This window comes from Triticum aestivum, chromosome 2A (assembly GCF_018294505.1).
Source record: "Triticum aestivum cultivar Chinese Spring chromosome 2A, IWGSC CS RefSeq v2.1, whole genome shotgun sequence".
NCBI classification, from domain to species: Eukaryota; Viridiplantae; Streptophyta; class Magnoliopsida; order Poales; family Poaceae; genus Triticum; species Triticum aestivum.
The window spans coordinates 260,286,154-260,299,466 of NC_057797.1; positions in this window are offsets into that span (position 1 = coordinate 260,286,154).

Sequence of the window (13,313 nt, forward strand, 5' to 3'; positions counted from 1 at the left end):
CACCCCCTAGGCACAAATCCAAGGATCGGTATTGGCAAGCAAAGAATTTTAATGCAACGTGTTCATATCCTTATTTTTGGTCGCCAATGCCAATGCCGTGGATGCCTCCCTATGCTCATGTAGATCGATATTCATCATGGGACAGGCATGATACAATGGCACATTCTCCATCATATTTTAGACCATCTCACCATTATTATGCAGCTTCAAGAAGATCAATGTTCAGTGAGCTGTCGTATGTTCAAGACCGTTTCAATAAGAAAGAATCGGTCCGGAGCTCAAGAAAGAAGGAAGAGGTGATCAAACAAGTATATTGAGTTAAAAAAGATGGTCGCAAGATTGCCAATTCAGATTTGATCTTAAAGGATAAAGAGCCAATTAAAGTGTTAACATTGGCTACTAAAGGCAATGAGATGAAGCAATCAATTGTCGAGAATCAAAGTGCCAAATCTGAAGAAAAGAAGTTGAAAGTGCACAAGTTAAAACAAGAATTGTCATTAGTTCAAACAAAATCACAGCCGGGGCGCTAACTCGGCTTACCGTATTGGCAAAAAAACAGATTACAAAAACTTAGTGCACAAGAGCTCGAAAAGAGAAACATGGCCTGGGTTCCCAAAGGAAATAATCAAAACAAGAGTGATGTGCAAGGTTCCACTGCAAGAAGTGTGACAAAGATAAAGAAGGAAAAGAGTGAAAATTATGAATGACCAAGCCGAAGGTTTGAACGTCTTCGGTGCACACATTATACACATTCTCCAACTATGCCATTGATGCTGATGACATGGAATCCATCCTCGGGTAGGACTGGTTACCCTCCATGGACTTATTTTGATCCATGCATGGAATATAACTTCTTACAACATGCAAGGGTTTTACCTCATCACCTTACATTCGATTAGTTGTATTTTGTTGCTAATCAAAGTGGCCGATATATAACTATCGCCCTAAGCAAAGACATGGCCGATATATAATTATCACCCTAAGCACAAATAAATGGACAGTGGAGTCTTGACATCGTCCTTAGAACAAATATATTGCAAATTATTTTTCAGCACGCAAGTTTTGCCGAAAAACAGGGGGGCATGTGTTGACACCAGATTTTGGCACGGTCAATAACTTAATTAATATGGCCTCAAATGGATAAGTGATCTATATAAAAAAGTTTTGTATTGTCGATATGAACATCTTTGAAGTTTGGGCCATCGCCATCCGATCTCATCTCGAAGGCCTAAGTTGTGTTCGAAATGCCGAGATTTTATATTCAGAACACTATTTGGCTCATTACGCCCCCAAGACCGCCTCGTATGGAAACATGATCTACAAGGATTGTCTTCGTCTCGTCGAAATGAGTGATTTTGATATAAAAATCATTCCAATGCAGGTTCGTATGCAAAAGTTAGAGCCATCAGAATGCAGCTCTGTCAAGAGGCAAAAAATAGCGCGCCCCACAAGACGCCATGTCTGATGGGTAGCGCCAGTATAGCCTGTTTTGCGCGAGGTAGCGCGAATAATAGCCTGTTTTGCACGAGCGATTTGACCCTCAAGATGACCTCTGATCAAAAAAACATTCAACATGAAAGTTGTTCGTCTCGTCGAAATGGTCAAGATTGCTTTTGGACTCGTTTCCATCCAAGATCGTTTACCATCACAAAAAAGACCAGCAAGGTGTAACTAGTTTAAACCGAACAATTTTTGAAAGTTCGGATAAAACCAATCCGAATTTGACTAGGGTTTTGGACGTGAATCCAAACCTTTTCCTTGCACGGGAAGTCCAGCCGCCTCTTATATACCTAAGGGGTGACGGCCGATTGAACAACACACAATTGATCAAATCATCTACCACTTTTTATCTTTTATCTTTTCTCCTTAACCCTAGTTCTTCTTCTTCCTCGTTCTTCATCTATTCTTCTTGTTGCAGGGCGGCGAACCACGAGGCCCTAGGGGTGATCAGGTCGACCTAGGGCAGCCCATAGCCTCCGTGCACCCTGACGGGGTCCCTCCCGGGCGTGTGGGGTTTCGGGTCACCAAAAACGCCCGCCGGATTGCCTGCGTACCGCGCTTCTGGACGGGTCTCCCTCGACGTGAGCTGCGGTGCATCACCCCCGGCGTCGAGGGTACATAGTGACGTGTTCTTGTGCGAACACTTCCACCACAAGACCACAAGCAAAAAGGCAAGGACAACCTTCAAGAGCAGATTGATGCATTTGAAGAAGCTCCCAAGGCCTTGGTGAAGTGGGTTCCCAAGACTACATCAAGTTCTACTTCATCAAGTATGACTACAACTCCAAGGATTCCCATCAAGATGATGTGGATCCCAAATAAGAAGAACTAGAGAGTTCTTGAGGGTGACTCCACCAACATACTTCACTCATATGAGTTTGGCGAGAACAAGTGTGAACAACTTCCACATCTTGCAATAGTTCAAGGAGTCACAAACCCATGTGTTGGTAAAACAAGGGACAAGGTAACCTAATGCTTTCATGGACATCATCTTGTGTGTACATCACTCTATGTCTATGGATATCCTTGTTTGTTCCTTGTGGGACTAACCCGTGTAGGTATTGAAAGTGCAACCCACTCCAATGGATTGCTCCAAATGATATACATCAACATTGCACATCCACATCTTCAACATCTGCATGAAGTCATCATCGACAAAACCCAAGGATAGTTCATCCCTTTTAGGGGGATATCACATCTAGGGGGAGCTTTACTCTAACAATTGAGCTAAATCAACTCTAAAGGTGTGAACACAACAATGCTTTATGTAAAAGTGGTAACCCCACTTGTGCTTAAACAATGAGTATGACCTACAATCAAATGTTCTCATTTGACTCCTAAGTCAATATACTCATATACAGATGACCTAGTCATCGCCACTTGCTTGATAGATGCTAGAGTGTTTGTGCATGATCTGCCACATATTTCATTTGCCATTTCATTGTGTGAGCATGTTGATGCATATTTTACTCATTCAAGGACATCCACTTATTGTTTTGATTGTTTTGCGTTTTCTCCTTTTCCAAGTGGATGGACAATAATGCCTAAGAACCTCCTCTAGCTATCTATGCTTTTCTCGTTTCAAACTCTACTCATGCTACATCACAAAGTTTGACCAAGTCAGATTTGAACCACTCTGTGTGAGGAGCACTCGGAGTCCCTGATTCGTCATAGACTTAAACTTCCAAAAGCTCTTTGTGCATTTCGGTCTGACCGATCCATCCTTTTTGGTCACACCGAGTTCACTGAGTTGATCTAGGTTTTCAATCTTGGTGCAACCAATTTGAACTTTTTGGTCACATCGAGTTGCAGTAACCGCTTACAATGCTGCATCTTGGTGCCACCGATTTGTTCCACTCGGTCACACTGACAGGGTCGGGATATATATACCAACGGGTTGAATTTTGGAAACTTCTCCAAAACTCTTCATCCTGCGCGTGCCCTGCTCTGCCGTCTCGGGTCTTCGGATCGTCTCCTTGTCGCGAGTGACCTCCTGTCGCTGATCTCCATTGCCGTCAACGGGATTCTGCCCCATCATTGTCGCTGTAGCAAACTCTCGCCAAACTAGGGTATGAGTTCGACTTTATGTGCTAATTCCTCGTTCCGATTCTTAGCACATTACTTTGCCATGATTTGCACCAAGTTTGAAATAAATCTATCAAGAGAAAACTCCCTTTAAGTTAGTTTGATTTGAAAATTTAGGGTTAGGTCTCCGCCGAACTCATCTCGGACCGACCGAGTTGTAGAAATCGGTCTCACTGATTTGGCTTAGGCCATTGCACATGCTCTTTTCGGTCTGACCGAAAATTGCAAATCGGTGCGACCGAGTTCGATTCTCTGTGAAACCCTAGCAATCTCGGAGTCACCGAATTGTGACTTGGTCTGACTAAGTTCACTAGTTTAGAATCCAACAGTTGCTTCCATATCACCAAGTTTAACAAATCGGTAGCTCCAAAATGCTTTATGTGGAGAACTAAAACTAAGTTTTTGACTCATGTATTTTCCAAAAACTCTGCACTTTGTGATGCTCATCCATTCTACCTCATCTATATCTATTCACAGGGTTTTCTGTCAGTTTTCCTGCCAAGATGTCTGACCAGAGTGATAGCCAAAACAGATCTGACGAGAAAATGCAATTGAGTGTGGGCACTAGTCCCTGAAGCACCTCAGATCATGGCAGCAGGAGCACTCCCAGTAACTTGCCAAAGGCAGCCACCACGACGAGGAGGAAGAAAATCTCAGATTCTCAAGATGAGGACTATGTGGCTGTTGAGCAGGAAGTTAGCTCCAAAAAGAATGTGCTGAACAAAGAGTATGACACTGCTGCAACAACTAAGCCAGGGTTGAATAAGAAGGCACCTGCAAAAAGAATCCCAATGTCTAAGGCCAGGGCCTGAACTACTGAAACCTCTAAGCCAATTGGAGAGGCTGCTTGAGAGGGAATGAAGAGGAGGGAGAGGGTCAAGAAGACCACTGCCAGAGTCCTTGGTAGATCCTCCATAATGAGAGAGCCAGAAGAAGAGGAAGAGGAAGAGGATGCTGCACCAGCACCCAAGTCCCATAAGCTCATAGGAGATGCAATCAGGTCAGGGGCTGCTCCATCAAAGCCCAAAGTCGCTCCCAAGGCTGCTGCTCAAAATCCTTCTAAGCCCAAGAGAAGCACTAGGAATATCCCTGCTGAAGAAAAGAACAAGGCCCCAGTGCCTGAAGTTGAAGAAGAAGATGCAGAAGCCCAAATGCTAAGAAAACTGAAACCAAAGATTCTAGAACACAATGACAGTCATCCAGTGGTTGAGGACCTGAACATCAGGAAGGATGCATGATTGAGACATTGGAGATAGTCTATCCCCTATGCTGTGAGGAGAAGGGCTGCAGTGGACTATAGGTTCCACACCAAGGAACAGCACAATTTCTGTGAGACCATTCTGATTGACAAGAATACAATTGTATGCGATATGAAATGGGTCGATTGGGAATTCATTGATGAGAATGAAGACTTTTTCCCAGGTGTAAATAAAAGCTTAAAAGCTTGTGGAGTTGATGAGTTTGTGGGTCAAAAGTTGACCAAATGGAATAATGAACTCGTTATGCAGTTCTGCTCCAGTGCTCATTTCTATCCAGATGGAAGAATAGTGTGGATGTCTGAAGGTACGAGGTACCAATCAACTGTTGATGAGTGGGCAAATTTGATCAATGCCTAGAGGAGCATGAGGATAATTTGGATGTGTATGCCAAGAAGAAGAAGGACCACAACTCAATGGCAAATATGTAGAAGGAGATCCCCGATAAAGCTTTGGAGACACACAAGCTTGGATCTATGCAATATCTATTGTCTGGTCTTACTACAATCAACACCATCTTAAGGCATACTCTGTTACCCAAATATGGAGATCACAAGATCATAAGAGGACATTCAATCAACCTACTTCAAATATTTGATGTCCCTCGAAAATTCAAGGTCATGAGTCTGATTGTTGAGACAATCAAGAGGACTGCAGTAGATCAAAAATTCAAGGTCATGAGTCTGATTGTTGGGACAATCAATAGGACAACTCATCAACTCCAAGATGGGCACATGCACTTACCTGTTGGACAAGGAGAACTTACCTTTGCACCCAGAATTTGAGGATAACGTAGTTGTGATGAATGAGAATAAACCTTCATCAGCACAAGCACAAGAGAAGAGAGCTAAGGCAAAGGCAGAAAAGGCTACAAGGATGGCAAGTGCCGAGGAAGCATCTCAGGTGTTCTTAAAGAGCAAACAAGATCAATTAGATTATCTGATACAAGCAACACTGAGGATTGAGAAGGGCTTGGCCACCCTGACTCAGAATCAAGAGAGCTTGGAAATGATTGTTGTGACAAAATTCTATGATCTTGATCTCAAGGTGACTAAGATACAGACTATAGTCGAGCAGCTCCAGGAGGAAGCTGAGGAGAAGAGAGAGAAGGCAACTACGGATGCTTTTCAGTGAGTGCCAAGGAGTCAGATGTCAGCTGAAGTGCCAGTTTCAGATACAAGAGCTACTTCATCTGTACCAGCAATGACTTTAGTACCACCTCCAGCACCTGCTCCACCAGCTCCAACATCATCCACTGATGCCTTCGTCCTTGAAGTTCTATCTACACCACCTCCCGAAGACCAAGCCTGAGATACGCATAGCACTATGCATTTTTGAGCTTTTTGGAAACTTGTTGCCAAAGGGGGAGAAATGTATAGATCATAGGCTTAGAAAGAGAGTGTTGCTTTGCTTCTTTGTCTCTCTTGCTTTCTTGCCTTTTAGTTGAACTTGTGTGTGTGCTCGTTTGATACTTTATGTCTGTGTGACATATTTGTATGATCGTGTGTTCGATCATATCATACTTTAATGTTTGCTTGGATGACAATATCTTTTATATCCTTATATGATCATTCACTTTGCTTGGTGATGAGTGCATGTTTTAATTCATATCATTTTGAGCGCTCCACCAAAATGTATGTGACATGGAAGAGTGACCCATGATCCTAATCGACTGTGCATTTGCATTCAAAAGCAAATCTTAAATAGTGCACAAATTCAGGGGGAGCTCTTGCTTATCACATACTTCTTAAAGCGATGATGTATTAAATCTTATTACCATTTGTCGAAGGTTTGATCTATATGTTGTCATCAATTACCAAAAAGGGGGAGATTGAAAGTGCAACTATCCCTATGTGGTTTTGGTAATTATTAACAACAAATAGCTCATTGAACTAATACTATTTCAAGGTGATCATTTCAGAAAGTTCAATGATTGGCATGGCATGGATTAAGAATGTGGACCCCTCAAAATGCTAAGGACACATATTGGTCAAGCTCAAGACTCTACTTTTTCATTTTAGTTATCCAAGATCACATTGAGTCCATAGGAAAAGCTAATACTATTAAAAGGGGATGAGGTGTTGCTTAATGGCTTTCTTGCTCAAAATGCTTAGTGATATACTCCAAAAACCCTCAACCACTTTCTCATATCCACATATGTCCCAAACCAAAAGCCAAATCGGCCCAACCGAAATGTTCTATATGGCGCCACTGAGTTCAATTGACATAGACACTGCCAGAAACCCTAGTCATATCGGTATCACTGATAGGGATCTCGATCTCACTGAGATGGGATTGCAAACTCTGTGTTTCCCTTTGTAACGTTTTGGTTCAACTGAGATGAGCGATCGGTCCCACCGAGTACACAATGCAAACTTTGTGTTTCACTTTCGTAATGTTTCGGTCTCACCGAAATGAGCGATTTAGTCCCACCGAGTTTGTGTAATCGGTCTCACCGAGATTACATTATGCCCTAACCCTAGTAGAATTGGTTCCACCAAGTTGACATGTCGGTCCTTCTGAAATGCTTAACGGTCACATTATGAACTGAATCGGTCTGACCAAGTTTTCTGATTAGGTCCCACTAAGTTTGGTAAATTGTGTGTAACGGTTAGATTTTGTGTGGAGGCTATTTATACCCCTCCACCCTTCCTTCATTAGTAAGGAGAGCCATCCGAACGTGCCTACACTTCAGCATTCATTTTCTGAGAGAGAACCACCTACTCATGTGTTGAGACCAAGATATTCCATTCCAACCATATGAATCTTGATCTCTATCCTTCCCCAAGTGGCTTTCCACTCAAATCATCTTTCCACCTAATCAAAATCAGTGAGAGAGAGTTGACTGTTGGGGAAACTATCATTTGAAGAACAAGGGCAAGGAGGTCATCATCAACACACCATCTATTACCTTTTGGAGAGTGGTGTCTCCTAGATTGGTTAGGTGTCACTTGTGAACCTCTGACAAGATTGTGGAGTTGAACCTAGGAGTTTGTACGGGCAAGAAGATCGCCTACTTCTTGAAGATATACCCTACTGAGGCAAGTCCTTCATGGGCGATGGCCATGGTGAGATAGACAAGGTTGCTTCTTCATGTACCCTTCGTGGGTGGAGCCCTCCGTGGACTCGCACAACTGTTACCCTTCATGGGTTGAAGTCTCCATGAATGTGGATGTACGATAGCACCACCTATCGGAACCACGCCAAAAATCTTCGTGTCTACATTGCATTTGCTCCCTCCAAACTCCTCCATTTATCTTCATATGCAAATGTTTTACATTCCACTACTATTCTCTTAGACTTGCATGTGTAGGTTGATTGCTTGACTTGTGCTAAGTTGCTAAAATCTGCCAAGACTTAAAATTGGGAAAAGGCTAGATTTTTTTAGTCAAGTAATCTAATCAACCCCCCGCTAGACATACTTTCGATCCTACAGCAGACCCTTGAGGTGTTCGAACACTGGGTTGCGCATGAAGAACACTCTCTCCCCTACTCGCTCTCTAACTATCCCATGACCTAGCTCGACGAACTCAAAGAACGAGGGACACAGAGATTTATCCTGTTTCGGGCCTCTTGCGGTGTAATACCCTACTCCATCTTTGTGGTGGATTGCCTCGAGGGCCTGAGGATGAACTAGTACAGTGGATGAACAGCCTAAGGAGGTGAGGTGTTCTTGGGCTTGATGAGCTGGTGAGCTGGTCAGGGTGGAATTGATCCGATCCTAGATGCCTCTCTATGGTGGCGGCTAAGTCTTATTTATAGTGGCCTTGGTCCTCTTCCCAAATGTTAGACGGGAAAGGAACCCACAACAGCCAAATTCGAAGGGAGACAACTAGTACAAGTTATCCTGACAAAAGTAGCCTTCGCCTACAAAGGCTCCGGTGGTGACGCTGTTGTGGGCTCCATGATGAATTCCGCCCTGCCGTCCTAGTGGTCTTGGTCTTGTTCCACCAATATGGAAACCTTTGCTTGATTCCTCGGGACTCCGCGCCTGCGCTTGCCCCCTTAGCACCTAGGAGGAAACTGGTACACTGTCCCTGCTGGCGCCCGCCTGGCCTTGGTCGTCATGGCTCATGTCATGTGATCCTCACGAGGTGCACCTTGCCTTGATATCTCCGCTCCTCAGGAGCCAACCTGGTGAGGCCGCCCCCAGGGAGGTCTTGGTGTCATCCGCCTCACGAGGCTTGGCCCCTCACGAAAGCCTTGAGTCATTGTTGCTGGAACTAGGTCGTACCAGGCCGCTGATGGAGCCACGCCACGGGCCGCAGGCAAGCAAGTCTGGGCACCCTCGATCCCAGAACACCGACAGTAGCCCCCGGGCCTAAGGCGCGCTCGAGCTTGGCTTCGAGGAGAATCCTAGAGGAAAGCACAGAGCGTTACGGGCCCCAACCGCCGGCGGCCTCGGTCGACACATGGAGATTGACGGGATGTGGGCACCTCCGCTTCCCCATGCTTCCTTGGTAGCTACCCGATTTGATAAGACTCTGCTACATGAAGGGAGAAATCATCATTATGTGCAATCCTGGTGACCGGCGGTTGGCCTTCTCTTGGCTATAAATGAGGGGAGGGTCAGAGCCCCCTCGCTCATCTCTGCCTTCTCGCTGCTCGCCCCTTCTTCCTTCTCTTGGTCCTTCCATCTTGCTATCTTGCCAAAATATCCATGGCGCCGATTAGGAGGTTTTCTGCAGTGGAGAAGGGATAGGCCCCCTTGAGGAGCCCGAGTTTCATCTGCCAAAGAAGAGGTCCTGACGCCCTCAGGACGTCGGGGCGAGGCAAGAGGTGACGTGGCCTTGGTACGAGCGGCTGTCGCCTGGCTACCTGCTTCCTCTATACGCCCAGGCGCATGGCTCCGGAGAAGGCGGCAGCGGCCCTTGCCATGCAAGCTGCGGTCGCGGGGACCAGGTCGGGGCCATGCTACCTTCTGCCGTGCGAACTCACGCCGGGGCCTCCTCGCATGAGTACGTGATGTGGGCAGCGATGCCTCCGCGCACTTGGATCCGGTTCCCGTAGTTCTTCGCCAAAGAGATGCCGCCGAGGGGGCTGATCGAGCTGTGGCTCCAGCACGCAGGGTGCTGCACCCTAGCCACGGGAGCAGAGGTCGAGGTCGTCTCTCCCGGCATGATCTTCATGACTCCAGGATGGGGCAAGGTCGCCTGCGCCTCTCGTGCGGAGGGGGCCCTCGCCATCCATTTCGAGTATGAAGGCGCCTCCACGCTGTTCTTCAAGGTCTTCGACGAGGAAGGCCGTCACCTGGAGTGCTACCTCGGAGGAGACCATCAGCAAGGCGAGGCAGCGGGCGCAGTGCCTGCCATGAGTCCTCCCAGTGGCTCCTCCAGCAGCAGCGACGACTCGTGGGAGTCCAGCGAGTCCCCTGATCCTAGCGAGTCTCCAGAGTCGAGCGATGATAGCTACGTGCCCCCTGAGCTCCTGTCATTCCCGGAGCGCCACGGCGGCCTCCGCCCGGCACTGGCGATGATCTAGATGGGGTTGGCGCCGGCCTCACGTGGCCCACTATTGATGATGGCATCGGCGGTGGCGCCTGTAGTCGGGACCTCTTGAGGTCGTTCTTCCTTTGTTCCTTGTGAGGAATCGAAACGAACCCCGAGGGGGTATGTAAAGGACATCTAATGCTTCTGTTTCATCGCTCATTACTCTTAATATGAGATCGTGGCTACATGTCTCGCTTAGGCATTACTACCCCTTTTCGTTCTTGCGGTAGCTTTAGCGCTCTCCGCCGTTAGGTCCCAGTCCCTAGGCAGGCTCCAGCCGTCGCTGGTATGTCAGGTCGCAATGTCGTGGTCAAGGCCAGGAGGTGAGTGGCCCGAGGTCCGGTAAGAGCTCCCGAGGCGCGATGCTCAGGTGGTCCCCCTTGGCGTGCAAGCAGCTCCCTGGAGACCGAAAAGGAAAGAAGCATTGCTGGAGCAACCTTGCGAGAGAGGAAGGCTTCAGGCAAAGAGATTCGCTTCGTTGTGTATGGGTGACTTATCTTTTGGCGACCCGATGGTGGTTCCTTGCACAACGCCTAACTTGCGCTTCTGTGGTGGTGCTCCTAGGTAGGGCTGCGCCGGTCCACCCTTTCCCCGCTCATCTAAATGCTCTGCATCCTCGGGTCCCGACCCTCGAGCGAGGCTCAACCGCCGCTGGTATGCTAGGTTGGAGTTTCGTGGTCAATGCCAGGGGGGTGAGGGATGGAGAGTCAGTAAGAATGCCAGAGGCGCGATGCTCAGGAGTCCCCCCTTTAACGCGCAAGTGAATCGCGTAGAAAAAGGGGCGGCAGGCGAGGCCACGTGTAGTTAATCTCCAGAGATCTCTGCTGGTTAGTTTTCGAGAGAAAAGCACAGAGCATAGTTGCGCTTGCTGCCCTTCTGCTATTCTTTCCGCAAGAGGATGAAGGCACTAAGGATCTGGTGAGGTGATGTGCACGGAGCGGGCCGCAAGCCAGAGCTTGATCACACAGGTTTATCAATGTTGCAGGGACAGACCCGAGCACAAGCACCATACCAGCATGTGAAGCCCTCGTTGCGGGATGAGCGAGGGGTTGGTCGGCTACATGGGGAGCCGCGAAGGGTGTTAGGCAGGTAGGCAATAACATAAATCGTCTCATGGAAGAGGATAAGCTAGTCCAGATAGATGCAAGAACGATACATGCCACAGGGACGGACCCACGCGACTTGGGGATGATGCTGCCCGAGGAGCGCCCCCTACAAGGTAAACTAGAGATGCAAAAAGGATAGGCGCCACAGGGACAGGCCCATGCGACATGGGGATGATGCAGCCAAAGGGGCGCCCCCAACCGAATAAACTGGAAAATGTCACCTGGTGCCGTTGCTGGAGAGATGTTAGGTAGCTGAAGATGCGCCCGAAGAGGTCGCTCCTCATGAGCCGCCTTGGCCACGAACCTCGAGAGGCTCCGAAGGCTCGGGATGTTCATGAAGGACCGTTGCTGCCTCCACCAAGACCGCATGGTACCTAACCTCCTGAGTAGCCACAATGCTTTGTAGGCGATGTGGGAAGGCGGCAGCCGCATTCGGCAAGCCAAAAGGCATGCGAATGTAGCTGTGAGGTGGGCCCTCACACCGGCCAGCATGCGGAGGCCAGAAGCGCTACTGAGTTGTGGCTCTGTTGAGCCCAGGGATGTTGACGCAGTCGCACAACTCATTGTCCTCGCCAGGATAAGGAGTCGCACCAAGTGGTAGGCGATGGTCTCCGCGCATGGCTCTCGCCTCTTTAAGCACCTCGATCGTCTCGGTGATGAACTCCTGAGCACCTGGCAGCTTGTGCCTAGTGCCCTCGTGGGGGAAGTTTGTGGTGAAGCACGCCTCAACGAGGAGCCCGAGCGCCTCCCTCGTGACATTGGCTAGGTTAGAGGCCCTCCGGAAGAGAGCCCCCGAGCCCAGCCTAAGGAGAGCACGAGGTGCGCCTTCCTATGCTTGGGAGGGAGGTGCCCCATCTGTGGGCGTTGGTCCTGAGGTGGTGCCACAGGAGACACTACTCTCCTGAGGCCCTTGGCGGAGCAGCTGCTTCTTCTTCTTGGGGACTGCCTCAGGAGGGTAGATGGGACCTTCGTTGTCTGGGTATTCAACCGCCGCAACCTGGTAGGCGCGCTTGTTGGTGTCAAAACCAGCGGATCTTGGGTAGGGGGTCCCGAACTATGCGTCTAAGGTCGATGCTAACAGGAGACAAGTGACATGATGTTTACCCAAGTTCGAGCCCTCTCCATGGAGGTAATACCCTACATCCTGCTTGATTGATATTGATGAATATGAGTATTACAAGAGTTGATCTACCTCGAGATCGTGATGGCTAAACCGTAGAGGTCTAGCTTGTATGGCTATGATAATGAATCTCTCCCCTATGGACTAAGTCCTCCAGTTTATATAAGCACCGGGGGGATCTAGGGTTACACAAGGTCAGTTACAAAGAAAGGAATCTACATATCCGATTGTCAAGCTTGCCTTCCACACCAAGGAGAGTCCCATCTGGACACGGGTACAGTCTTCGGTCTTCATATCTTCACAACCCATCAGTCCGGCCCATGGCTAACAGGCCGGCCGCCCGATGACCCCTTAGTCCAGGACTCCCTCAGTAGCCCCCGAACCAGTCTTCAATGACGAGGAGTTCGGCACATAGAATATCTTTAGCATTGTAAGGCGGCTTCCTCCACCGATGACTTCCAAGTAGTGTGTTCGGCCTTCCATTTAATGTTGTACTCCTCGGCTTCTGTGCATCAACAACTTCAGTTTCCACGTGTTGAGCGAATGCGAGAGGTCAGGGTATTTTTGCATATACCACCCCGACCGCACCAGAAAGGTGCCTATTTAAAGAGAATAGATCTCAGATCCATTCCACACCCCGCAAAAAAAATCCTCAGAGCTTGCTAAGAAAAACCACCCCAACATGGCTAACGCTCCCGGCTCTTCCTCTCATCCCCACAGCTCCAAGAGGGATGATTGGGAGTGATGTTCCGTATCC